We start from the raw sequence: 26,734 nt of genomic DNA, 5'->3' as shown, positions 1-26,734 counted from the left end.
ATCCATGTTTTGTGTCATCTGCAAATTTTGAATCCATGCCCTGTATGCCCATGACCAGGCCATTAATATGTCACAAAGAGCAGCAGTTCTAATGCCTATCCCTGGGGCACACCACTGTATACTTCCCTCCAGTCCGACAAACGACTGTTCACCACGACTCTCGGCTGGAAGATTTTTGTTTACACAGAGGATATGGAATGCCCTATCGAAACAGTGGGGGAAGCAGAATCCACAATAGCTTTTAAAAAGGAAATGGATAAATACTTGAAAAGGAAAAATGGGGGAATGAAACAAAGTGGATAGCTCTTTCAGAGAGCCAACACAAGTGCAATGGGCCGACTGTGCTGCAAAATTCTATGATTCTATGAATGTACAGTCACTGTGATATGTAGTGTATGTACCTTTAAGAGAGAACTACTTTTACAGCTCCTGTATACTGTAGTACTGGCAGTGACCACACCTGTATATAAGCCATGAGCATGCCTCTGTACTGTCAGTCTTGAGACTGCCCTACTCCAGTAAACACCTGTTGATTGTTAAGTTACAGCCTCCGTGTAGTTATTGGAAAACATCATACTTTAAAAATCACGGATCCAACAGTGGCGACGAGGTCGATTCGAATCTGCCTGCAACTCTGCATTTCCCTTCAAGGATTCGCTCCGGGAGGGCGGTGGAAGAAAGTCGAGGCCAGAAGCACGGGCATCGACCACGAGCAACCGCCCAGTCATCTGGCAGAGAGTGAACATCGCAGGGGAGGCTGTTGAGAGCCGGGCTTGGTTCCCCAGCCACAATGATCCAGCAACAGACTGGCAACAGGTACAGCGCAGACCCTTCCCAGACAGCGGCGGCTGGAGCCGACCGACGGCATAGAAAAAGCCGAGCAGCGTCGATGGGGTAAGACAGAGGGTGAAGCACACAGGGCGCGGCCGGGGGTTGAAAACTGAGCGGCGTCGAGGAAAAACAAACAGAGAGAGAGAGAGGGTAAAGCAGCAGCCGGGTTCAGGACCGAGCGACGACAACAGGAAAGGCACACAGGAGAACGCGCAGAGCACAGCCAGGGCTCAAGGGCTGAACCGCGTCCGCGGGGAGAAGAAGGGAGAGCGCGGGAGACGCCATTTTTAGAAGCCGCAGTGGAGAAGAAGGGTGAGCGCGGGAAGAAAGGAAAGCGCGGGAGATGCCATTTTGTGCCAGCGGAGAAGAAGGAAGAGCGCGGGAGACGCCATTTTAGACAGTTAAATCACACCCAGGGATGCCGAAGAGTGGCAGTATCACTGCGTTCGACAATGAAGTCGAAGATTGGGCAACATATGTGGAATGCATTGAGGTGTACTGCAGGGCGAATGAAGTGGCAGATGCTAGGAAAGCACAGGTTTTGTTAAATTCAATGGGTGCAAAAACTTATGGCTTACTGCGAAACCTAATAACCCCAGAGAAGCCCGTGGATAAGAATTTCGAAAGCCTAGTAGGAATCCTACAGGACCACTTAAACCTCACACCGCTGCTGATAGCAGAAAGATTTAAGTTCCACAAAAGGAACCAGCATAAAGACGAAAGTAATGCTGAGTACTTAAAGGAACTGCGCAAGCTATCGAAACACTGCCAGTTTGGAGTGGGACTAGCAGATACGTTAAGGGACAAGTTTGTGTGTGGGCTTCAAAGTGAAGGAACCCAGAAACGGCTTCTATCAGACAAGGATCTTACGCTGGACAAGGCTTTCAGCATGGCAGTATCACACGAAGCAGCCGCACGGGGCGCGGCAGAGATACAACGGAGACCGCAAGAATATGGCACCAATGAAATGTCATATGGAGCAGGGAAGTGTTATCGCTGCGGCAGAACAACACATGACCAGAAGGATTGTTGGTTCAAGGACCAAGTGTGCAGACAGTGTGGAAAAGCAGGACACATAGCAAGAGTCTGCAGGTCAAGGAAGAAAACCAGCAGCAAGAAATCTCCACAGGAGAAGTACAAAAAGGTACATAAGGTGATGGACAGTAGTTCAGATGAACAGAAAAGTGATACAGACTCCAGAAGCAAGGAGCTGGGTTGTCTGAAACGACATAAGGTAATCAAAATGGAGGATCACCAGACTATCTGGGTCACACTCAAGATAGACGGAGTCCAAGTGAAAATGGAATTGGACACTGGATCAGCCCTAACAGTCATAAGCCAAAGGGACTACAAGCGGCTATTTTCACATATACCCTTGAAAGCTACAGAGATTGTCTTGAAGACGTACACGGGGCAAAAAGTCTACCCCAAAGGAAAAATAAGGGTGAAAGTGATATACAAAGGCCAGGAAATACCTAAAATGGACCTATATGTATTGCCAGATGGAGGACCACCACTACTAGGATGTGAATGGATCCGGAAGATACAATTAGATTGGCATTCCATACAGGCACTGAAGGTTGAGGCCAAAAAGGATGACAATGTCACACCTGGACGACTGTCAAAAATGCTAACTGATGCACAAGAAGTGCTCCAGGAGGGACTCGGAACACTAAAAGGCATAACAGCAACGATTAAAATAGAGGAAAATGCAAGCCCAAAGTTTTTTAAGGCCAGACCGGTGCCTTAAGCGATCCGACCAGCCGTCGAAGCAGAGCTGGAAGGGTTGGAACGTTCAGGAGCACTGTCCAAAGTAGACTGGAGCGAGTGGGCTACACCCATCGTTCCTGTAATGAAGAGGTCGTTGAGTAATACGCCTGGGGAACCAAAGAAGGTCCGCATCTGTGGGGATTTTAAGGTAACAGTGAACCCACTCCTTCACACGGTACAATATCCGCTTCCACGGATTGAGGATATTTTCGCCTCGCTATCTGGAGGTAAACGCTTCACCAAAATTGATCTGGCCCAAGCATACTTGCAAATGGAGGTAGAAGAAGCCTCGAAACAATACCTCACGATCAACACTCATAAAGGTCTCTACCAATACAACCGGCTGGTGTTCGGGGTAGCATCGGCTCCGGCTGTTTGGAAAAGGGCAATGGATCAAGTCCTGCAAGGGATTCCAGGGACCCAGTGTTATTTGGACAACATCCTGGTCACGGGCGAAAATGACAATGATCACCTCGCCAACCTGGAGAAGGTGCTCACTAGATTAAAGGAATATGGGCTACGAGCTAATCGCCACAAGTGCGAGTTTTTCCAGAAGCAGATCTCGTATTGTGGCCATGTTATTGATGAAGGGGGGTTACATAAGTCCCCTGAAAAGATTGAGGCAGTAGTCAAGGCTCCAGCACCGGAAAATGTGTCACAACTGAGGTCGTTCCTCGGGCTGGTGAACTACTACCATAAGTTCTTACCAAATTTGTCTACAGTATTACACCCACTGAACACCCTACTGCAAACGGGGTACCATGGAAGTGGAATGACGAATGTAAATGAGCTTTCCAGAAGTGCAAAGAATTGATCACATCAAAAGAGGTGTTGGCCCATTTCAACCCAGCACTACCAATTCGGTTGTCATGTGATGCATCACCCTATGGTATTGGAGCGGTGCTGTCGCACAAATTCCGAGACGGGTTGGAGACGCCAGTAGCTTTTGCGTTTCGGTCACTAACCTCAGCCGAGCGCAACTACGCCCAGATCGACAGGGAGGCCCTCAGCCTAGTATGGGGAGTAAGAAAATTCAACCACTATCTGCATGGGCAGAAGTTCACCTTGCTGACTGACCACCAACCACTTGTCTCCATCTTTAATCCAAAGAAGGGCGTTCCGGTGATGACTGCACAACGGTTACAAAGATGGTCCCTTTTTCTAGGGGCGAACCAATATGAAATATAATATAAAGGCACGAAACAGCATGGAAACGCTGATGGGCTCTCACGCTTGCCACTGCCTACTGTGGAGGAAGCACCAGCAGTGGACCCTGTCGAGATATTTTATTTGTCAATAATTGAACGATTGCCAGTAACTAACACAGATATAGAGAAGGAGACCCGCAATGATCCGACACTGTCTCGGGTATATGATTTGATGGTGAGGGGATGGCCAACACATGGCGACTCACTGTTGTCAGCATTCTCATCCAGAAGAGAACAGCTGTCAGTAAGCCAGGGGACCTTGATGTGTGGATCCCGAGTCGCAATTCCACCCAAGTTAAGGGAGAGAGTGCTCAATGAGCTTCACGAAGGTCATCTGGGAGGGGTGAAAATGAAAAGCCTTGCTAGGGCTTATGTGTGGTGGCCGGGGATTGATCAACAAATCGAGGACCTAACCAAGAGCTGCTCAGGATGCCAGAAGGTCCAAAATGCACCACCACATGCCCCTCTACACCCATGGGAGTGGCCCTCCTCTCCATGGCAACGGGTGCATATTGATTTTGCTGGTCCATTCATGGACTCAATGTTCTTAATAGCAGTGGATGCGCACTCAAAATGGCCTGAGGTGATAAAAATGTCCTCAACCACTACAGAGAAAACGATTGCAGTCCTACGGACCATATTTGCCAGGAATGGCTTGCCAGAGCAGATTTGCTCTGATAATGGACCACAGTTTGTGTCCGAAGAGTTTCGGAAATTTATGAGAAGGAATGGGGTAAGGCATTACACATCCGCCCCGTATCATCCAGCCACAAATGAATTGGCTGAGAGGTTCGTACAAACATTTAAAAAGGCGATAAAGGCCATGTGCGATGATGAAATTCCACTACAGCATACGGTGGACAATTTCCTGTTAGCCTACAGAAATGCGACACATGCAGTTACCAACCAGACCCCGGCCATGATGTTCTTTAACCGAAGGTTGAGATCTCATCTGGATTTGCTCAGACCAAATGTGCGAAGAAATGTTGAGGATAAACAATTCCAGCACATCAATGAGAAGCCGACAAGGAGCTTCAATGTAGGACAACCAGTCTTGGCCCGTGACTACAGAACAGAGAAATGGCAACCTGGAATGATATGCATACGGCAGGGGCCATTAATGTACACAGTGGATGTCGGGGAGAACATTGTGAGACGCCACGTCGACCAGATCTTAGCGTCACAGTAACGAGTCAACCCCATGTCTCGCATACCTGGGGATGAACCCGACATACCGGTAGCATCTACCTCAGAAACAGTAGTAGTGGAAACTGATGAACTAACCGACGAAAGGGGGCCAGAATCGCCTCCGCACCAAGAACAAGAACCTCAGGAAAGGCGCTATCCAGAAAGGATCAGGAAGCCGCCCCAAAGACTGAATCTATAAATGGACTATTTCTGTTTAATGTGCATGTTAAAGTGTTAATTGTTATTTGAATATTATGGGTACTGCTAATCTAAAAGGGGAGGAACTGTAGTGTATGTACCTTTAAGAGAGAACTACTTTTACAGCTCCTGTATACTGTAGTACCGGCAGTGACCACACCTGTATATAAGCCTTGAGCATGCCTCTGTACTGTCAGTCTTGAGACTACCCTACTCCAGTAAACACCTGTTGATTGTTAAGTTACAGCCTCCGTGTAGTTATTGGAAAACATCATACTTTAAAAATCACGGATCCAACATGATACACACCCATATAGGCCAAGGTCGCAGGTCAGTCTTAATCCATGCTGAGATAGCTGATCTCTGCTGGAATGGCAATTAAGTGTTCTAGAATACTCCATGGTGCTTCTCGATGGAGAAGGAAAATGTGCTAGGGATCCTGTTCCTGACTGTCGCCCATTGAGCCTGGCTGGAATGTGTGTGTGCATGGGTGTCAGATAAGGGCTTCCCATGATAGGATCGCTGGAATCAATTTTCACCTGGCCAAATCGACATTAACGGGGAAGTGACGGTCTCAAAATAGGGTAAGTAGACTTACCACCCTGTTAACGTCGATGCTCCAGTCACCGCCACATTTAAAGGGGCTTTCCGTTGGGTGGCTCCGTCCACCCACAGATGATGGGCTTCTTGATTATGCAAATTGGGCTCCTACAACATTGTTACGACCCCGATTGAAAATTTCCGGGATACACGGGTGGAGGTGGTGAGCGGTCCAAGTAGTGGTCCTTAAAGGGACCACGGCTGGCCACTCCAAAAACAACCCAGGGAACTATAGCATCCGCAGTATTATGCTTCTGTAACCCAGAGAATTGCTGGGTTATATTATGGTGTGGTGCTTGGAGGAGCAGAAGTGCTCTTCCTGGCTCCACAGAAATATTGCGGGTTGCTGCTGACTCGGGCAGGACCCCCCCCCACACCTGCAACCCCCGCCGCCCCCCGCCCCCCCACCCCCCCAACCCCACTCTGTGTTCGCTTCCCGGACTTACCTGCAGGCCAGCGTGGCGTACTAGCCCCCGCCCGATATTCAGCCAGCTCAAAGCTGTTGAGCAGCAGTGGGACACCCTTTCGGGTAGTGCAGCTCACCGGCGAGGGCTAGGCCGTTTGAGGGTGATGTCAGAAAGCACTTCTTCAAACAAAAGGTGGTGGAAATGGGGAACCCTCTCCTCCAAAAAGCCGTTGAAGCTAGGGTCAATTGAAAATTTAAAAACTGAGATCGGTAGATTTTCGTTAAACCAGGTTATTAAGGGTTATGGAACCGAGGCGGCTAAATGGAGTTAAAATACAGATCAGCCATAATCTAATTGAAAGGCTCAAGGGGCTGAATGGTCCACTCCTGTTCCTCTGTTCCTATGTGGCCCAAGTATAAAATAGTTGCGCTGGTCGATTGCCCAAAAATGGAAATGATGTGCCAAACAAGGTATGTTGACTTATGTTTTCAAATGTGGGTGTTACAGGTATCGGCAGATGGTCAATAAGCATCTCGTCTTCCAAACATTTCCGATAGGGTGATTCCCACTGGGAAACCCTTTGTCACCGGTGAAAATTGGTCCCACTGCCTAAGCTCACACATCAAGAATGGCCACTTGGATGAGGGATATAGGCCTAGAAATTCACTATGGCCCCGCCAGCTGGCTAGCGCCCAAAAGTTAGCGCTGGGCGGGGAGCCATTTGCGATCGTCAGATATTCAGTTTTTGCGCCCCAATTCGGAACCGGGCACTATTCCAGGGTGTGCCCGCCTCCGCTTGGGGCGCTGAAACTGAATTTCAGCGCTCTTGGCGCCGCTGCGCCAGCCGCTGCGGAGTGGCAGGCTGCGGTACTGCAGGCCTCCTCCTTCTCTTAAGGGGGAGCTGCCTGCAACGGGGAGATCGCCGCTGGATAGTGTCGGCAAATGAGCCCGGCACCACGGAGAAGTGCCGGGTTCGCGGAAAGCAGCCGGCAATGCCGCGGGGGGGGGGTGGAGGAGGCCGGGGAAGGAGGTGCGGGCAGGCAGCCGCCGAAAAAGTGGCCGGCCGCACCTCCACCTTAAAGCGCCCCACTAAGGCTACAGTACGGCCCCGTTTTCTGGTTGCTGTTTGCGGCCGCTGCGGAGGAGGCGGCCGCAACTCAATATGGGGATCGGGCCGGTTTCGGGGCGGAACCGGGGCACTGCGCACACCGATGACGTCATCGGTGCCGGCGCAGCGCTAATGGCTACCGCCGCCACTACCGCTGCGCTGAATATCAGCGCAAACTCCTTTTTGGCGCAGAAGCCCTCTTTAGGCGGCAACTGGCCGCAAAGCTGGCAGCGCCTTAATGAATTTCTAGGCCATAAAGTTTAAAGAATATTAGGAACATAGGAACAGGAGTAGGGCATTTAGCCCCTCGAGCCTGTTCCACCATTCAATGAGATCATGGCTGATCTGTGACCCAGCTCCATATACCCGCCTTTGCCCCATAGCCCTTAATGCCTTTGGTTAACAAAAAGCTATCAATCTCAGATTTAAAATTAACAATTGTTTTAAAATTCATTCACAGGATGTGGGCGTCACTGGCAAGGCCAGCATTTATTGCCCATCCTTAATTGGCCTTGAGAAGGTGGTGGTGAGCCGCCTTCTTGAACCGCTGCAGTCCGTCTGGTGAAGGTACTCCCACAGTGCTGTTAGGGAGGGAGTTCCAGGATTTTGACCCAGCGACGATGAAGGAACGGCGATATACTTCCAAGTCAAGATGGTGTGTGACTTGGGGGAAACTTGGAGATGGTGGTGTTCCCATGCACCTGCTGCCCTTGTCCTTCTAGGTGGTAGAGGTTGCGGGTTTGGGAGGCGCTGTCGAAGAAGCCTTGGCGAGTTGCTGCAGTGCATCTTGTAGCTGGTACACACTGTAGCCATGGAGCGCTGGTGGTGGAGGGAGTGAATGTTTAAGGTGGTCAATGGGGTGCCAATCAAGCGGGCTGCTTTGTCTTGGATGGTGTCGAGCTTCTTGAGTGTTGTTGAAACTGCACTCATCCAGGCAAGTGGAGAGTATTCCATCACACTCCTGACTTGTGAATTGTAGATGGTGGAAAGGCATTAGGGAGTCAGGAGGTGAGACACACGCCACAGAATATCCAGCTTCTGACCTGCTCTTGAGGCCACAGTATTTATGTGGCTGGTCCAGTTAAGTTTCTGGTCAATGGTGATCTCCCAGAATGTTGAAGGTGGGGGATTCGGTGATAGTAATGCCACTGAATGTCAAAGGGAGGTGGTTAGACTCTATCTTGTTGGAGATGGTCATTGCCTGGCACTTGTGTGGCACGAATGTTACCTGCCATTTATCAGCCCAAGCCTGAATGTTGTCCAGGTCTTGCTGCATGCGGGCACAGACTGCTTCATTATCTGAGGAGTTGCGAATGGAACTGAACACTGTGCAGTTATCAATGAACATCCCCATTTCTGGCCTTATAATGGAGGGAAGGTCATTGATGAAGCAGCTGAAGATGGTTGGGCCTAGGACACTGCTCTGAGGAACTCCTGCAGTGATGTCCTGGGGCTGAGATGATTGACCTCCAACAACCACAACCATCTTCCTTTGTGCTAGGTATGACTCCAGCCAATGGAGAGTTTTCCCCCTGATTCCCATTGACCAGTTTTACTAGGGCTCCTTGATGCCACACTCAGTCAAATGCTGCTTTGATGTCAAGGGCAGTCACTCTCACCTCACCTCCGGAATTCAGCTCCTTTGTTCATGTTTGGACCGAGGCTGTAATGAGGTCGGGAGCCAAGTGGTCTTGGCGGAACCCAAACTGAGCATCAGTGAGCAGGTTATTGGTGAGTAAGTGCCGCTCGATAGCACTGTTGCCGACCCCTTCCATCATTTTGCTGATGATTGAGAGTAAGCTGATGGGGCGGTAATTGGCCGAATTGGATTTGTCCTGCATTTTGACCCAGCATCAACTGCCATGTGTAGAAGAGAGTTCCGAGCTTCTCCACCCTTTGCGTGTAGAAATGTTTCCCAACTTCACTCCTGAAAGGCCTGGTTCTAACTTTCCCAACCAGCGGAAATAGTTTCTCTCCATCTACCCTATCAGTTCCCCTTAATTTATTCCAGCATAAGGCAGCACTTTCAGGAGCAGTGGGGCAAACCGGGCCGAAAATCGAGGGGGAGAAATACACGTAGTTTAACCTTTCAACAATATTAATTTTTCAGATTCTTACTATTGCTGTTTTTTGAGGACAGAAAGCAAAAGAGACTATTGCTGTAAAGTGGGTGGGGGGGGGTGGTGGGGGGTGCAGGTTGGTTGGTTAAAGTGTCGGAATACTGTTGAGCGCCCTCCTTTGCGGAAAGAACTGTCTGCAACAAAATTCAAGACATTTTTGTATATTGCATGCCATTCCAATCACGGGCCGGCTCTGTGTACTGTCGCAAGTGGGTGCGTTTTTACTCACTGCGATGCCATTTCTCGGCAAGCGGAATGCAACAGAGCAGGGCAAGTATGACGAGCGGGATTGAACGGCAGGCCTGAGTCTATCCCTGTGCAGACTGGCCCCATGCCCAATCGTTGAGGTTTGGGGTGGCGGGTGGTGGTGGCAGGAGGTAGACTGGCTGCTGTCTGCAAGTCTACGCCATGCAACAAAAATGCTTCTGATACAGCGACGGAAGAAATGCGGATAGGCGACCCCGTGGGGTCATGCAAGAGGGCACTTTTGCCAACAATCAGGCGCGGCTGGCATCAGCTGGGCAGCCCCACGCCATTCACTGTTTTATGTGCAATCTCATCGAAACCTGTGAATCTCCAAAAGCCGCTTTAAAAGGCCCACTCACAGTTGATATATTGTACGTCAGCCTCCCACATTGGAGAATTACAGAAAGTACTCCATTCAGTACAATCCATGCCGATCTAGTAATGGCACTTTTTTCTTATTTTTCGTGGTCGCTTAACATTTTCTCTCATGATAAATAATGAGCTGTCAAATGTTAAACGTCGCCTACTAAGTAATCTGGCAAAAAATTATCAATGTGAATAAGTGGCTAAACGTTTAATCATCTTTTTTTTCTTCAATTGTCAAGGCAGTAAGGTCAAAAGTCGGCATTTTACATTGTAAACGCCTTCTGGAGACCTACAGCCTTCTGCAACACACAAAAAAAAACCTGTCGATATCAGTTTTAGGCCGCAGCCGGGGATTTCTATGCTGTGTGCTGTGTGTATAGCAACTGTCAGATGGTGTTTGTTCTACACTGGCTGTGGCCTTGGGTTGGGTCTTCAGGGCTGAATGGGGTCAACTGCTCACTCCACCCCCTCCCCCCCCACCCCACCCCCCCCGCCAGCCCAACTCCCCAGCCCCCCACCCACCAGTGGCGTCGTCAGCTACGTCAAAGGTCAGAGGAAAAATATGCCCATTTACTGAGCGGCCAGTATTGATACAGCAGGCCTCTTCTCGAGCCGCTTCAAGGGCAAGCTGAGCAATGGAGATTTGCCCAGCCAAACAAAAGCGAAGAGTGAATAAACTCACCTCGTAGATTTACCTCAGCTCCAAATCAGTGTCATCTCCACTTGAACAACCACAAAAGGAAGCAATCGCTTGGCGTAAACCCCTCTCTCTGTCTGGCATATTCCAGCTTTTTCACCTGGTAGATCCTCTCTCGTTTAAGCACAGATAATGCAAAAATGTAACAAAAAAAAAACACAAGCAAATAAATCACTTTTAATCTTTTAACCCTTTCCCTTCACCAGGTGATTTTTTTTTTCAAATCTTACCAAAAAGAAGATAATTATAGAAGGATAACAGGGAAACAGAGACTTGATATCGGCAGCGCAATAATTTCCATGTTTGTGTATAGTAATTTAATTTACCTTTAATCTAATTATAGGTAGCAGAATGGCTACATGTATCAACTGTTAAATAAGGCAAAACTTTTCAAAGACAAATGGCTGCTTAATGGCAGGAAGAGAAGACATCCTGGGTGATCTCTAATTTATGACTTTTCTTTGAAAACATTTGTAAACACCTTATTAAATGTTATTAAGTTAATGTGGGTTTAGATTTTCACGAGTGAGATGCATTTCCTTTGTAGCTGATATACAGTTTTAATTCACTGCTGACTCCCAGTCGCAAATAAGAAGCTTTAACAAAAGGGCAAAACACAGAAAATAACAAGGATAACATGTTATCCGTGGCTTTGTAATTTTGGTAATAAAAGTATAGCGTGGACTGAGCATTTTCCTGAATTCATAGGGTGCCTCTCTGTTATTGGCAAGACCAGAGCAGCCTAGAGGGCAGAAGAAACAGGCTGAGTCTCTGTTATAGTAAGGAAGTTGACAGCTATAAAATAAAAGCTCAAAGAATATTTTCAGAAATATATATTGTTCTTAACAAACCATGTGGGCAGTACTATGAACAGGACGTACTGGGTCCACACAGACTTTCCTCTCCTTATATGTGTAGTAGCTGAGATGCTTGCTTCACAACTCTGGAGTTGTCTACGCTCTGGTATTCAGATCCAAGCTCAGGGTCTACAGAGCAGCAGTGATATCCGCCCTCCTGTATGCCTCAGAGACATGGATCATGTACAGCAGGCACCTCAAAGCACTGGAGAGGTATCACCAATGCTGCCTCCACAAAATCCTGCAACTCCATTGGCAGGATAGGCGCACCAACGTCAGTGTTCTCGCTCAGGCCAACATCCCCAGCATCGAAGCTTTGACCACGCTTGATCAGCTCCGATGGACGGGTCACATTGTCCGCATGCCCGATACGAGACTCCCAAAACAAGTGCTCTACTCGGAGTTTCGACACGGCAAGAGAGCCCCAGGTGGGCAGAGGAAACACTTCAAGGACACCCTCAAAGCCTCCTTGAAAAAGTGTAACATCCCCACCGACACCTGGGAATCCCTGGCCCAAGACTGCACCAAGTGAAGGAGAAGCATCCGGGAAGGCGCCGAACACCTCGAGTCTCTTCGCAGGGAGCAAGCGGAAGCCAAGCGCAGGCAGCGCAAGGAGCGCACGTCAACCCAAGCACCCCACCCACCCGCCCCTTCAACCACCGTCTGCCCCACCTGTGACAGAGACTGTAGGTCCCACATTGGACTCATCAGTCACCTGCGAACTCATTTTTAATGTGGAAGCAAGTCATCCTCGGTTCCGAGGGACTGCATAAGAAGAAGAAGATTCAGATCCAACCTATCACTTTTCTTAGTGCTCAGTTGGATTGCTAGGTAGACACATTATGGAAGAAAAAAAGACACAAGCCAGACCATGCCAGCCCACAGGCAAAGCATCCCCTGAGCAGAGAGCAGCATTAGCACAGAAGCTGTTGGGAGGTCGATAGCCTGTCCTCTTGCCCAGATCAGAATCAAGCTGAAAGGCCCCACAGGAATTACGTAGAATTATATCGAAATTACAAGAGGGAAACAAGCCGTGGGGCCCAGCTGTTGGTATTAGTCGTATTAGGTGTTAGCCATGGCTCAGTTGTTGGCTTTCTCGCCTCTGAGTCAGAAGGTTGTGGGTGCAAGTCCCACTCCAGAGACTTCAGCACAAAATTCTAGGCTGACACTTCAGTGCAGTACTGAGGGAGTGCTGCACTGTCGGAGGTGCCGCCTTTCAGATGAGACGTGAGACCAAGGCCTTGTCTGCCCTCTCAGGTATGGACGTAAAAGATTCCATGGCACAATTCGAAGAAGACATCACTAAAAACAGATTATCTGGTCAATATCACATTGTTGTTCGTGGGTGCTTGCTGTGCGCAAATTGGCTACCACGTTTCCTACATTACAACAGTGGCTCCACTTCAAAAAGTACTTCATTGGCTGTAAAGTGCTTTGGAACGTCCTGAGGTCCTGAAAGGCGCTATATAAATGCAAGTTTTTTCTTTCTTTTAGTGCTTCTCCTCCACGTAAGAATGGTTCTGATCCATGGGGGCACGTTGGAGGCGGGACTGCTGCTTGTCAGGTTTTAGTCCCGCCTCCATCGACTTGTGGCCAACCCACACTATTTTCCCTTGATTGACCTGCTAAGCCCGCTGGGTGGGCTTAACAAGGTCAAGCCGGTTACAGAGAACGTCAGCATATGACATTTCATCTGTCAGATGAATTGTCATCGTTTGACAGCTTTGAGAAGCTGTCAAACACTGACATTCTCTGTTGTTTGGTGAGTTCTTGTACTCAAGGTTTTCCAAACCTATTTTGTGAGCAGAAATCAGATGATTGTTGCATCGGAGAATGCAGCAGCCATTTTGTTATCTCTGCCATTGAGGTGCCGGAGCCTCCGCCTCCCCGATTGAAGCCTGCAAGGTAAGGAAACATTTTCTATCACTTTTCACTCACCTCACATAGTTAGCTCTCCACACTTGCACCCATCACTCACCTCCACAGTGCACTTTTGGACACCTCCGACCCCCGCAGACCCACTGCTCGCCTCGGTGACCCTGGCGGGGTTTCCTGACGTCGGGAAGACCGCACATCTGCTGGAAAAATGGGGATAATCCTCTTAACAGGCAGTTAAGTGGCTGTAATCCCCTTCCCGCCTCCAGCAGACGGAACCCGGCATGGGTCGGCTACCCGCCTCCTGGGAAGATGGTACGGAGGCGGAGTTGGGGCCGGGATGGGTACCCGCCCCGAGCTTCTGCCATTTTCCTGGCAGTCCTGCCTCCAAATCTGCCTCCCCAGGGCTAGCAAAATCTCCCCCTATGTGCCCACGCTGTTCCCTATCCCTCTATCCATCTTTCCTTCAACTACCAAGCTAACCTATTCTAAAATGTTGATACAGTCTCTGCTTCAAACCCCAGCTCCAACAGTGTATTCCACATATATAAACAGAAAATGCTGGAGATACTCAGCAGGTCAGGCAGCAGCTGTGAAGAGAGAAACAGAGTTAACGTTTCAGGTCGATGACCTTTCGTCAGAACTGGAACAAAGCAGGAAATGGAACAGATTTTTAAGCAAGGGTAGGGGCTGGGAAATGGGGGAGGGGATGAAAAAACAAAAGGGAAGGTTTGTGATAGGATAGAAGGCAGGAGAAGTTAAGGGACATTAGGAGATATTCCTAAAAGTGTATTCCACAGCCTCGCAACCAAAAAAAAGTTTGTCCTGCTCTTTGTCCTAAATCTCTTACATTTAACCTTATTTCTGTGTCGTCCTCATCCAAGACCCTTCAACCACTGGCAACAGTCTGCCTCGAAGTGTTCCCTCCCACCCTGCACTTGTGTTCTGGGAATGGATGTGCAGCAATGGAAGACTAAAGATGGAGAGAAAATACATTTCAAAATTAGACAAATGAAATACTTACCGGTACTTTTCTTCAAGAAAGAACTTGGTTTGTACAGTGCCTTTTATGTCCTTGGGACATCCCAAAGCACTTCACAGTCAATTAACTACCTTTATAGTCACTGGTCTTACATGGGCAAATGCGGCAGCCAATTTATACACAGCAAGGTCCCACAAACATCTAAATGATGGTAGAAATTACTATGACGTCACATTACTGTCACAATCTTTGGTTGCATTGAGTGAAAGCCATCGCTGTGGTGATGGGAGGGAGCTATTTCAATAAAAGAGCAATTTTTCCTTTTGTCCTTCACAATGACAGCATTTTGAAATAAAATATTCATTTTTTTAAAAATTTGTTACAGACAGCTAAATATTTGACACTCGTCTGGTTATCAGAGGTGAATAATCCAGCAGGAATGTTTCGAATTCTTGGAGCTCTGACACAAAGGAATAGTCACGTAGATACGTAACTAGATCCTGCTAAAGTACATATAAAGTCAGAATGGCTTCACAGTACCTGTAGCCTGCTATTTACCCACCTATCAAAAACAAAGTGGACATGGGAAGGTTTAGTTATTCTGAAGGCCTCGGCTGGGGCACTGCGCCAGACAATAGAGAAACAGTGCAAACAGGAAAAAAAGAAGAGTATGATTAAATAACACAAGTGACATGTAATCAATGGAATCTGCCACTGGTCGATATTCTCGCTCTCTGAACAAGAGCTGCAGGAACTTGTGTGATTCCTTCATCTAGGATTTTCTTTGTCAGTTCTTAGGATTGAAACATCTTTTAATTTTGCTTTTTTTAAATGAATTTGCAGGGCAGGAAGTGAAGGCCCGTTTTTCCTAATCTCTGAAACTCTCTTTTTTTTCCCCAGTTTTCTTCTCCGTATATTCTCCAATTTTTTTCCAGTCCTTTCCTGAAGGCGTTGCCTCTTGTCGGGGCAGCTGTTCCACGGGTGCCAACCGCCCTCTGGTACCCTACTCAAGTGGCCATTCTGCAAGTGCGAGCCTCGACCATAAGGTTTCAGGATAAGGGGTCGCCCATTTAAGGCGGAGATGAGGAGGAATTTCTTCTCTCAGAGGGTCGTGAATCTTTGGAATTCTCTACACCAGAGAGCTGTGGAGGCTGGGTCAGTGAATATATTCAAGGTGGAGATAGACAGATATTTGAGCTAAAGGGGAGTCAAGGGTTATGGGGAACAGGCAGGAAAGTGGAGTTGAGGCCATTATCAGATCAGCCATGATCTTATTGAATGGTGAAGCAGGCTTGAGGGGCCGAATGGCCTATGCCTGCTCCTATTTCTTATGTTCTTATGTTCTCAGATTACTTCACCATGAGGGAGGGGTACATCCCAACTGAGCCCAATCAACAACAACAACTAACATAGATAAATGTCCCAAGGTGCTTCACAGGAGCCTAATCAGACAAAAATTGACACCGAGCCAAAGAAGGAGACATTAGGACAGGTGACCAAAAGCTTGGTCAAAGAGGCAGGTTTAAAGGAGCATCTTAAAGGAGGAGAGATAGGTGGAGAGGTGGAGAGGTTTAGGCAGGGAATTCCAGAGCTTGGGGCCTAGATGGTTAAAGGCATGGCTGCCAATGGTAGGGCAATCCTGCCCTCGTAGAACACAAGCGCACTTTCCAATAGCGGTTCCCTGGATAGTGATCAGGAGCAGGAGCCCAAGCTAATTATTCCCCTCCCTAACCTTGGTTCATTGAAGCCATTTTTTTTGACTCAGCTCACTCAGGTTTAACCGATGATTGAATTTGGTACCCTCATAGCTTGTGTGGTGCGTTTACCAACTGAGCCATCGGTGGACACAATCTCCGCGTCTTCATTGAAAAAATATCTTTACATTTTCTTCAGTTTCCTCGCAATTTATTTTACCCTTTGAAAGCGCCGCACATGTAAAGAACAAGATACCTGGGCTTGAACATATTTAGGATCCGAGCCAGTATCACAGCTGAACCCAGTGCAAAGGATCAAAGGTTAAAATCCATACCGATGGGTAACGTCAGGCAGTACGAAGCTGTGTCACAGTCTTGGGATCTACAGAAGAATTTGCACCCAATTGAAGCACTCACGAGATTTCAAGATGGATATGAATGAAGTAGGCAATTCAGCCATCATCCACCCAGAAGGACTGCTACTTGAATTATTTCAGGGGGGGGGTGGGGGAGGTTTGTCTCTATTAGTTCAGCTCAGTTGGCAGCACTTTGGACAGGAAGTTAAAAGATTGTGGGTTCAAGCTCCCACTATAGGACTTCCAGTGCATAACGTATGATAACACTTCAGTGTTCTCTTGAGGGAGTGCTGCATTGTCATAGGCGCTGTCTTTCAGATGTGATGTTAAATCAAACCCTGTCTGTCTGCTCAGTTAGATGTAAAAAAAATCTTGGCACTATTCAAAAGAACAGCTGTGCTCAGCATTCTTCCTTCAACCAATACCACCAAAATTAGATTAACATTCACCTTATTTGTAGTTTGCAGGATCTCATTGTTTGCATATTGACTGCCTACATAACAACAGTGACTATACTTCTGCTCTTCTCTTCGACGAGATTTCCGTTTGTCTCTTCAACCTTGTTCAACTTCATTGCTTTCAGTTTCCCTTCCTGTTGTGTATGTAATATGTGTGCTACTTTGAACCTATGGACAGGACTGCACTACTTGTTGGGCGTAGTGATACGCAGTACCACTCCTGGCCATAGGGGTATAAATAGTACTGTGGGTACTGATCTCCCCTCAGTTCCCGCCTGTGGGCATGAAGTAAAGACCTACGTATAGTCCCTACCTCCAACCAGTAAAGACCTGTTTTATTGTTACTGATTAAGTCTGAGTATTAATTACTTGAACAACTCACAGATTTAACACTGGCGACGAGTCTGATTCGGACCCTGCGGCAGTCACTCCACGGCAGCTTCGTCCACAGCCAGGACGTTGCAGAGAGGTTTCCACCCTCTCCACCCCACTGGAAGACATCCTGACCTCGGAGCCTCCATCGGCGACCGTCAGCTTCTTCTCCAGCTTGGTGGTGGGTAAGCCGTTGTCTGAGCCGGGCAGCGACGCGACAGGCAGTTGACCGCGTTGGCCGCACGAACGGGGCTGGGGGAGCTGGAGGAATAGGGCGCGAGAGCCGCTTCGAGCGGGAGGCGTTTCAACGGAGCGATCGCATCTCCTGATAAGAGCCGAGAGCCGCTTCGCGATCCAGCGATCGCATCCGCTGATAAGGGCCGCACTCGGGCGATCGCGGCGAAGATAAGGGCCGCACTCGGGGGCTGAAGGGAGACGGCGTTGGGGGACGGGTGAAGACCGCCAAGCGCGGGAAAACCGCCATTTTGTGGGCGGAGGACGACGGCAAGAGCGGGAAGCCGCCATCTTGGATAGCAGTAAAAAAAAAAAAAAAAAATCTGAGAAATTGCAAATCTACAATGCCTAAACACGGGAATATTAGCACCTTTGATAGTGACCTCGAAGATTGGGCCATATATGTTGAAAGAGTAAAAAATTATTGTAAGGCCAATAAAATTCGTGACCAAGATAAAGCTCTAACATTATTAAATTTAATGGGTGCGAAGACATACGGGCAATTGAAACACCTGTTATCACCAGATGAACCGGCGGATAAGACGTTCGATGAGATTGTTACTGTCCTGAAAGATCATCTAAACCCCACGCCGCTGATGCTAGCGGAACGATTTAAATTTTACGACAGAAGGCAGCTACAGCATGAAAACAATGCTGATTATTTGCTGGAATTGCGTAAATTAGCGAAATATTGCCAGTTTGGAACGGGACTGACAGAGGCACTTCGAGACAAATTTGTGTGTGGTTTATTTAAACAGGATACACAAAAGCGACTGCTCGAGGAGAATGAGCTGACGCTTGAGAAGGCAGTCACTATGGCAGCAGCACACGAAGCCGCAGCGAGAGGCACGGCAGTAATGCAGCTACGGTCACCGGAGCTCAGTGCACACAAATTGGGTGTGAGTTCTGGCAAATGTTATCGTTGTGGAAAGACAACGCATGATCAGAACCAGTGTTGGTTTAAAAACCAAGAATGTAGAACTTGTGGTAGGCTTGGACATATAGCTAGAGTATGCAGGTCAGCGAAGAAGACCAGCAACAAGAAGTCACCGCAAGGAAAATACGCAAAGGTACACAAGGTGACCGAACAGGAGTCCGATTCAGACGCTAGCAGTAATGAACTGGCTAGCTTAAGAGTACTCAACGCTGGTAAGGGTGCAGACCTCCAGACAATTTGGGTCACTCTTCAGATAGAAGGAGTCCAAGTAAAACTGGAATTGGACACTGGATCGGCATTGACGGTCATAAATAAGAAAGATTACGGAAAGTTATTCCAACATATTCCCCTACAGGATACGGGGATTATATTGGAAACATACACGGGGCAAAGAGTGTACCCCATCGGGAAAATAGAGGTTGCAGTGGTCCACAAGGGCGAAGACAGTCAAATAATGGACTTATATGTGATATCTGAAGGAGGTCCTCCACTACTAGGACGGGAGTGGATTAGGAAAATGAATATGGACTGGCATTTCCTACAAACAATAACGAGTGAGAACTCGGTGAAGATAGTCGGCCCAGACTCTGGAACGGATGATGGTAAGCCCAACTCAGGTGCAAAAGACAAAGTTTCAGCACAGAATTCCACTGAGCAACAACAATATAGTTTAACTGTGGATTCTGAGTCTGGCAAGTCTACTGATGTGCCCATTTCTGAGGGACACCGGGCTTGAACTCAACTCCATTTCAAACTACAACAGCAATTAGAACAAATGCTTCGCCATTGTGAGCAAGAGTTGAATGCAACGAAAGAGTTCTTTGATATAGAGTTGGAGAATCTGGAAAGACAACAGAAGCAGCTGATGGAGAAAATGGAACAGGAGCACACAAAACGTCTGATGTCAGAGGAGTTAACGGTCAGCCAACTCCTGCATATGCTGAAGGACAGGACTCTGAAATGGGAAAAACTTGAACACGAACTTCAATATTCAAACGAAAGGGGTTCGGAGCTCTCAAAGGTTATTGGAAGAGCTGAGGTGGCAACACAGACTGAGATGACTGCAACAGAGCAGCCCTTGGATGCCAAAAGTACGCTGACTCACGTCAACGTAGAACAACAGACCGCTGAAACAGCTGCTCCGGTAGAGGGATTGCATAGTCCGATCAATCAATCTCCAAAGGAAGTTGAAGTATTAAAATCACAAATGAGGTCACTAGTAAACGACTTGCTGAAAGCCCAGAAAAAGCTGGATGCAGAGGTACACATGAAGAAGTCTCTTCAGGAAAGATGTCTGGATTTGGAACAAGAGCTGGCTAACGTCCAGCTGGGTATGGAGGAAATAGACGACCCTCTCACTGGTCTAGCTCAGGACGACACCGAATATTACTATGACCTGGTGGACGACACCGAATATTACGATGTCCTGTCCTGCCCAGCTTGTAACTTCGACTCCCAAAGTGCAGAAATCATGGAGGAGCACCAAAAGTCTACGGAACATCGGGAGAAGCTGGCTCTACAACGGAAACAGGAGGAAGAGAAGGAGGAACTGCGCATGCAGCTGGCAGCTGTGGCAGCTGACAATGGAGCCCAGAGAGTCTCCAAGAAGCAGAAAAGGAAAAGGAAAAACAGAAGATGACCCATCTGAACCATTATCACCTCTACCGGATCACACAAGTGGTCCCTCCGAACGGAGCCAATTCAGTTCGGAAGTTCAAACTGTTAAATCCATGGAAGGACTATTGAATGAGTCACTCCAGCAACGTGAACCGACTCCACCACAGAGATTGAATCTGTGAACTGTTTTCCGCAGAGACTGAATCTGTGATCTGTTTTGACATGAAGTTATCTATGTATCTATGTTATTCTGTTATGTAAACCTGAAGTTATATATGTTATTACGTTATGTTAAATGGGGAGATGACTGTAAAGCTAGGAAGGGAGGAATGTTGTGTATGTAATATGTGTGCTACTTTGAACCTATGGACAGGACTGCACTACTTGTTGGGCGTAGTGATACGCAGTACCACTCCTGGCCATAGGGGTATAAATAGTACTGTGGGTACTGATCTCCCCTCAGTTCCCGCCTGTGGGCATGAAGTAAAGACCTACGTATAGTCCCTACCTCCAACCAGTAAAGACCTGTTTTATTGTTACTGATTAAGTCTGAGTATTAATTACTTGAACAACTCACAGATTTAACACTTCCCCTAAACTTGCTTTCCATTTCCTGCTTTTTTCCAGTTCTGACGAAAGGTCTTCAACCTGAAACGTTAACTCTGTTTCTCTCTCCACAGATGCTGCCTGGCCTGCTGAGTTTTTCCAGTGTTTTCTGTTGTTATTTCGGATTTCCAGCATCTGCAGTGTTTTGCTATCGTAAAAGTAATTTATGCTTTAGAATGCCCCGAGGACATGAAAGGCACTTTACAAATTCAAATTCTTTCCCTTTCTTTCTTTCCATTGCCCAATTCAAAGTCCATTCACATGTTAATCATTTTTTATGTGAAGAAAAGTTTCTTAACATCAATTTTAATTTGGCCTTTCGCTGGTGTGGTCCTTGTCCTACTGCCATGGTTTAATTTGAAGCAGTGCTACAGGTTTACCTTCCATATATCATTTCCCATCTATACCTCAATAAGGTCACCTTTCAGTCACCTCCTTTCAAGGCTGATAACCCCAAGTTTCTTCACAACTCAATCCCCTGAAATTCCGGATCTGCCTCATCGCTCTTCTCTACAGTGGCTCCAAGGTTTAACTCCTCCCTTGTGTGTTGTTGACTAAAAGTAGACGTAGTAGTCAAGGTATGATCTGACCAGAGCACTACACAGTTTAAGCATGATGTCCTTTGACTTGTGCTCCTTTGTTTTGGCTCTATAGTTCAGCTTGTTAGTTGCTTCTATTGATTGCTGCTTTGCAGTGATAGGGTGAGCTCAGCACAAAGTCTGCTAGAACCGCCTAGATCTCTTTCGAAATTTATCCTTACCTATTTCGAGACCATCTGTGGACTGCATAGGACATCCCTTTCTTTTTCCTATATGTAATACTTAATAGTTGTCCATGCTAACTTTTGCCTGCCTTTACTCAACTTACTTACATATTTTGTCAAACTCATCCTGTAGTGCCTGGGCTGTTGCCTCAGATTCAAAGGCCACTCCTAATTTGACATCATCAGTAAATTTCACCAGTTTGGATTGAATATTGAATCCAATTCATTTAAATTAATTAGAAATGTTTAAAGTTCCAACATCGATCCCTGGGCGCCCATCGCAGCACTTGCTCCCAACCCAAAATAACTCTTCTAACAAGTACCCACTACTTCAGCCAACTTTTTATCCATTTTTGCATTTTACCTTAAGAGTCTCCATCGCTTTAAGCCTTTCATGCAGAAATTTGTCAAATGCTTTTTGGAAGTCAAGGTACTTCAGTATAGTACTGAACGAGTGCTGCACTGTCAGAAGTGATGGCTGGAATTTTGCCGGCGCTCAGGGGGCGGGTGTGGAGGCGGGGCATCTGGCAAATTTGCAAAGATTGACAGCAGGTCGGAAAACCGCTGTCAAGCCGCCTCCAAACAATCTTCCCAGGTGTCGGGTCCCTGATTTGCGCATGGACCCGACACCTAGCGGTGGGAAGAGGATTATAGGCACTTAACTGCTTGTCAACAGGTTGTTAGCAGGCAGTTAAGAGGCTTTGTGCAATTTTGACAGGTCTACTGCGGGGTTCCCGATGTCCGGACACCACGCCAGGTAAGTGTGGCATGCTGTGGGCCTACTGTAATGTTTCTGCATTGATGACAGCTGCAGAAGTGGTGTGAAGGATCCAATGGTTCACTGGTGAGTTTGAGATAAGAAAATGTTGGGAAAATAATTTTTAATGCATTTACACTTTTCTGTAGGTGACAAGTTTTGGATTGTGTGTGTAGTCCCACCTCATTGGGAGAACCTCTCTCACCAGTGACAGATCGCGTCTGCAACCTCACCTGCAGCTGCCATCTGTTCTAGCCTTTGGAGGGAGTCACTGGAGAGCCTGGGTGCAAGGGCTCACCTTTGTACAGTGATTGTCAGCATTTGCAGCACCTCAATGCTGTCAAACACTGAAAAATCAGCTGTCAAAAAAAATGATGCGTAGCCCCTTTAAGAAAATCGGCAGCTGACGCATCATCAACTGACGTCATCGGACACCGGCTTCCTCTTAATTGGCCGGCAAGCCCGCAGGGCGGGCTTAACAAGGCCATTTGATGCAAAATCGCGTCTGTGCATCTGATGTCGCTGGGGGCGGGACTGGAACCCAGAAGGCAGCTGTTCCACCCCCAAGTCGCATCGATAGGAAAAATCATGGCCGATGTCTTTTGGATGAAACATTAAACCCTGTCTCCCCTCTCAAAAGAATGTAAAAGATCCCAGAGCACTTTTCAAAGATGAGCACGGGAATTCTCCCAACATTTATCCCTCAACCAACAACACTAAAACATTTAACTCATTGCTGTTTGTGGGATCTTGCTGTGTGCAAATTGGCTGCTACATTTGCCTACACTACAACAGTAGCTGCATTTCAAAAGTACTTCATTGGCTGTGAAGCGCTTTGGGACATCCTGGAGATGTGAAAGGCGCTATATAAATGAATTTCTTTCTTTTCTTTTACATCACATCATATGGCTTATCACATGTCCACTTGGTAAGGTAGATTTTCAGGTCACCTGCCAAAGTTTTCAGATGCAGAAGAGGTTCAAGGAAATCGGAAAATTGTGGCAGCAGCATTGCTACAATAATAACGAGTGCCTTTAACGTAGGGAAATGTCCCAAAGTTCTTCATAGGAGTGCAATCAGATAAAAAAATTACCAGCAAGCCAGAGAAGGAGATATTAGGATATTTGGAGGAGTGACTAAAAGTTTGATCTGAGGAGGTTTTAAGGAGGGTTTTAAAGGAGGAAAATGAGGTGGAGAGGCAACGAGGTTTAGGATGGGAATTCCAGAGCTTAGGGCCCAGACGGCTGAAGGCATAGCTGCCAGTGGTGGGATGACAGTCATGGGGGATTCACAAGAGGCCAGAGTTGGAGAAATGCAGAGTTCTTTGAGGGTTACAGGGCTGGAGGTGGCTTCAGAGATAATGAGGTGCGAAGCAATGGAGGGATCTGAACACGAGGATGAGAATCTTAAAATGGAGGCGGTGGTGGACCGGGACTCAATGTAGGTCAACTATGGGGTGATGGGTGAGTGGAACTTGGTGCGAGTTAGGACAAGGGCAGCAGAGTATTGGAGGAGCTCCAATTTATGGACAGTAAAGTATGGAAGGCCGGCCAGGAGACCATTGGAATAATCAAGTCTGAGGGTAGCAGAAGCCTGAATAAGGGTTTCAGCAGCAGATGGGCTGAGGCAGGGGTGGAGATGGATGATGTTACGGGTTTTTCAGTGCGAAACGCCTTCTGTTTGCTAAACAATTTATAGGTTCAAGAAGTGAAAGGATCATGTTTTGCAAAAGTGTGCAGCTTACTACAGTCTGTCACAAAGGCCAACATTGTACAATCATAATGGAATTAAAGAGGTGGGACCCCATACCTCCAGCTTCTTTTCTTTAAATGTGCTTTCAAGCAATTTTTCTAAGCCTCGACTGGACCAAAACTGCAAAATTTGCACTTATTTTGCATTTGCAGCTGTTTCCTATTAAAATTGCCAGGGCACGATTGCCTAGACTCGTTGTAACTTCCGAGTAAATGTTCCCACCTTTTGCAGGCTGGTTTCAATCTGACTGCAAAGCACTGTGATTGAAATTAGAATCAGACCCAACTGATGATCACCTCCTGCTCAATGATGATCACAGCACATGTGCTGGGCTGATAGTTTGATGCTTTCCAGCACATGGTCAGAGCACGCTCAGAATGAGATGCCACATTCCGTTTTGGGTCAGTTTGAGTTGAACTCAATGCTGTTTCCTAATGCAAATCGTGATCTAGAAATCAGCTTAATCACTTGATCCAACAGCAGCAATGAAAGAATGTAAATGCACTCAGTGTTGCCCTTCCCCATATGCATTGCTTGCATTCATCATTTCTTTCCACAAACCCATTCTTAATTGCCATGGAACCATCCTAGATGTAGTAGATTCATAGAAAGATGCGTAGAAACTTACAGCACAGAAGGAGGCCATTCGGCCTGTCATTCCTGTACCGGCTCTTCGAAAGAGCCGTAGTGCTTCGCCCCACACTCCCTGCTTTTTGTCCGTAACCCTGTGAGTTCTTCATCCTCAAGTATCCGTCCAACTCCCTTTTAAAATAATTTATGGGATCAGCTTCCACCACCTTTTCAGATAGAGCGTACCAGATCCCGACAATTCTCTGAGTGAAAAAAAAGTATGCTGGACTATTAGTGGTCAGTTGAAATTTGAGAAACCAACTTTGTGCATTATTACCATTAATCTACATTTAGCACCGAGTCAATTGCGATGTATTAGCATATACCTCTTGTAGATAAATAGTAATCAAACTAATCATTAAGAGGTGGGACAGCCTCAAAAAGTCAGGATACTTTTTTCCATCACTTTCTTGAGTATTAAGTGTGGGTGTTACTAAAGTCCATGTGAAGTGGGGTTTATTATTTCTCTATGAAATAAATGCTTTTAGTATAAATCTGTTACATGACTTCTACTGCACATGGAAGTGCCGTGACATATAAAAGTTGGAATTTATTAATAAAGACTATGTTCCAATCACAAAGGTGTTTCTTGATTTCTCAACTATCTCTAATTTTACAAACAGAGTAATGGAGCGTGTTATATTACTAACGAAATACATTATTATACAGCCCTACAACCCTCCGAGTTCTCTGCGCTCCTCCAATTCTGGCCTCTTGCGCATCCCTGATTTTAATCGGTTCACCATTGGCAGCCGTGCCTTCAGCTGCCTCGGCCCTAAGCTCTGGAATTCCCTCCCTAAAACTCTCCACCTCTCTACCTCTCTCCTCTCCGTTAAGACACTCCTACCTCCTTGATCAAGCTTTCGGTCACCTGTCCTAATATCTCCTATGTGGCTCAGTGTCAAATTTTGTTTGAAAATGCTCCTATGAAGCACCTTGGGAAATTTTACTACATTAAAGGCGCTATATAAGTGCAAGTTATTGTTATTTTAGGATTGTGCGGTTAATACTGAAGTACTGAGAAGGATTGGCCTGCATGGAGTAACAGAGCACATTACAGCCGAAGATCAAGCGTGACATGTGGCTGAAGATCAGTACCTTGCAAAAGTGACAGAATGGGTCCTCTGGGGTAAAAGACTGGATGGAGGGCCAAAGTTGGGACGGTGGGATTGTGTACCAGAAGATCCAAACGGCAGAGTGACAACAGGTAGACATTTGCAAGAGCTGGCAGATAAAAGCGTGTGTTGTCAAGGAGTTGTTGTGTCCATGGTTGACCTGAAGATGACAACTGATTGACAAACACAGAAGAGTTTAATTTTTCCTTTATGACAGAAAAGTAAGGAATGTTGCATGTACACCTATCATTGACATCCCCTGGTATTATGTCAGTCTGCTCTCCTTTATGATATAACAGTTATTTATTCTGTAAAAAAGTTTTGTACTGAGCACGTATCCAATGCACTTCAAAATATCGCACCTGAAGCCAGATATTTACAAGGGGTTAATCGCCCTCAGTACTTTACAGCAGTTATAATCATATGCATTTAGACCACTTTCCCATCAAAACTACATGAGCAGTGGCCTGGTACGGACAAGCCAGGTTAAACACTGCTCTGCCTTAGCAGCTGGGCATCACATCTATGTTTCAAATTCTAGACTGACCTTGAGCAATGCCACAGGGCATCTACTAGTAATTTTAAAGGAACACCGTGCTTGTGCAACAGCTCAAACCTAGCCGGAAGACTGTAAAGTTTAGCAGAGTTATGAATGTGTTTTTGCTAAATAAGCCAAACAAAATAAATCTTTGGACTACATTTAGGACGTCACATATATAGCGATCAGGGTAGAGCTTACCCCAGTGTTACTAAACCTAAACAGTTAAAGAATTAAGGCCAGTTCCTCTGATGTCTGTGTTGGCCAGTTCCTCTGGTTCCTAGCTAAGCAAGATTCCTTCATTTTCACAGTGGCAGCTATTTATATCTTACATCATAGGTTAGTAAAATTACCTGCTGCAGTCATTTACTTTCTCGCTAATAATTTTACATCTCAGAACTGCAATAATTAGGTGCGGTGGAGATAAAAACCGACGTGAACTATCTAATTGC

The sequence above is a fragment of the Somniosus microcephalus genome, chromosome 5, assembly GCF_052327205.1.
Source record: "Somniosus microcephalus isolate GS21.2 chromosome 5, FLI_Smic_1.0, whole genome shotgun sequence".
Classification (NCBI taxonomy): Eukaryota; Metazoa; Chordata; class Chondrichthyes; order Squaliformes; family Somniosidae; genus Somniosus; species Somniosus microcephalus.
This window is presented reverse-complemented; position numbering follows the sequence as displayed.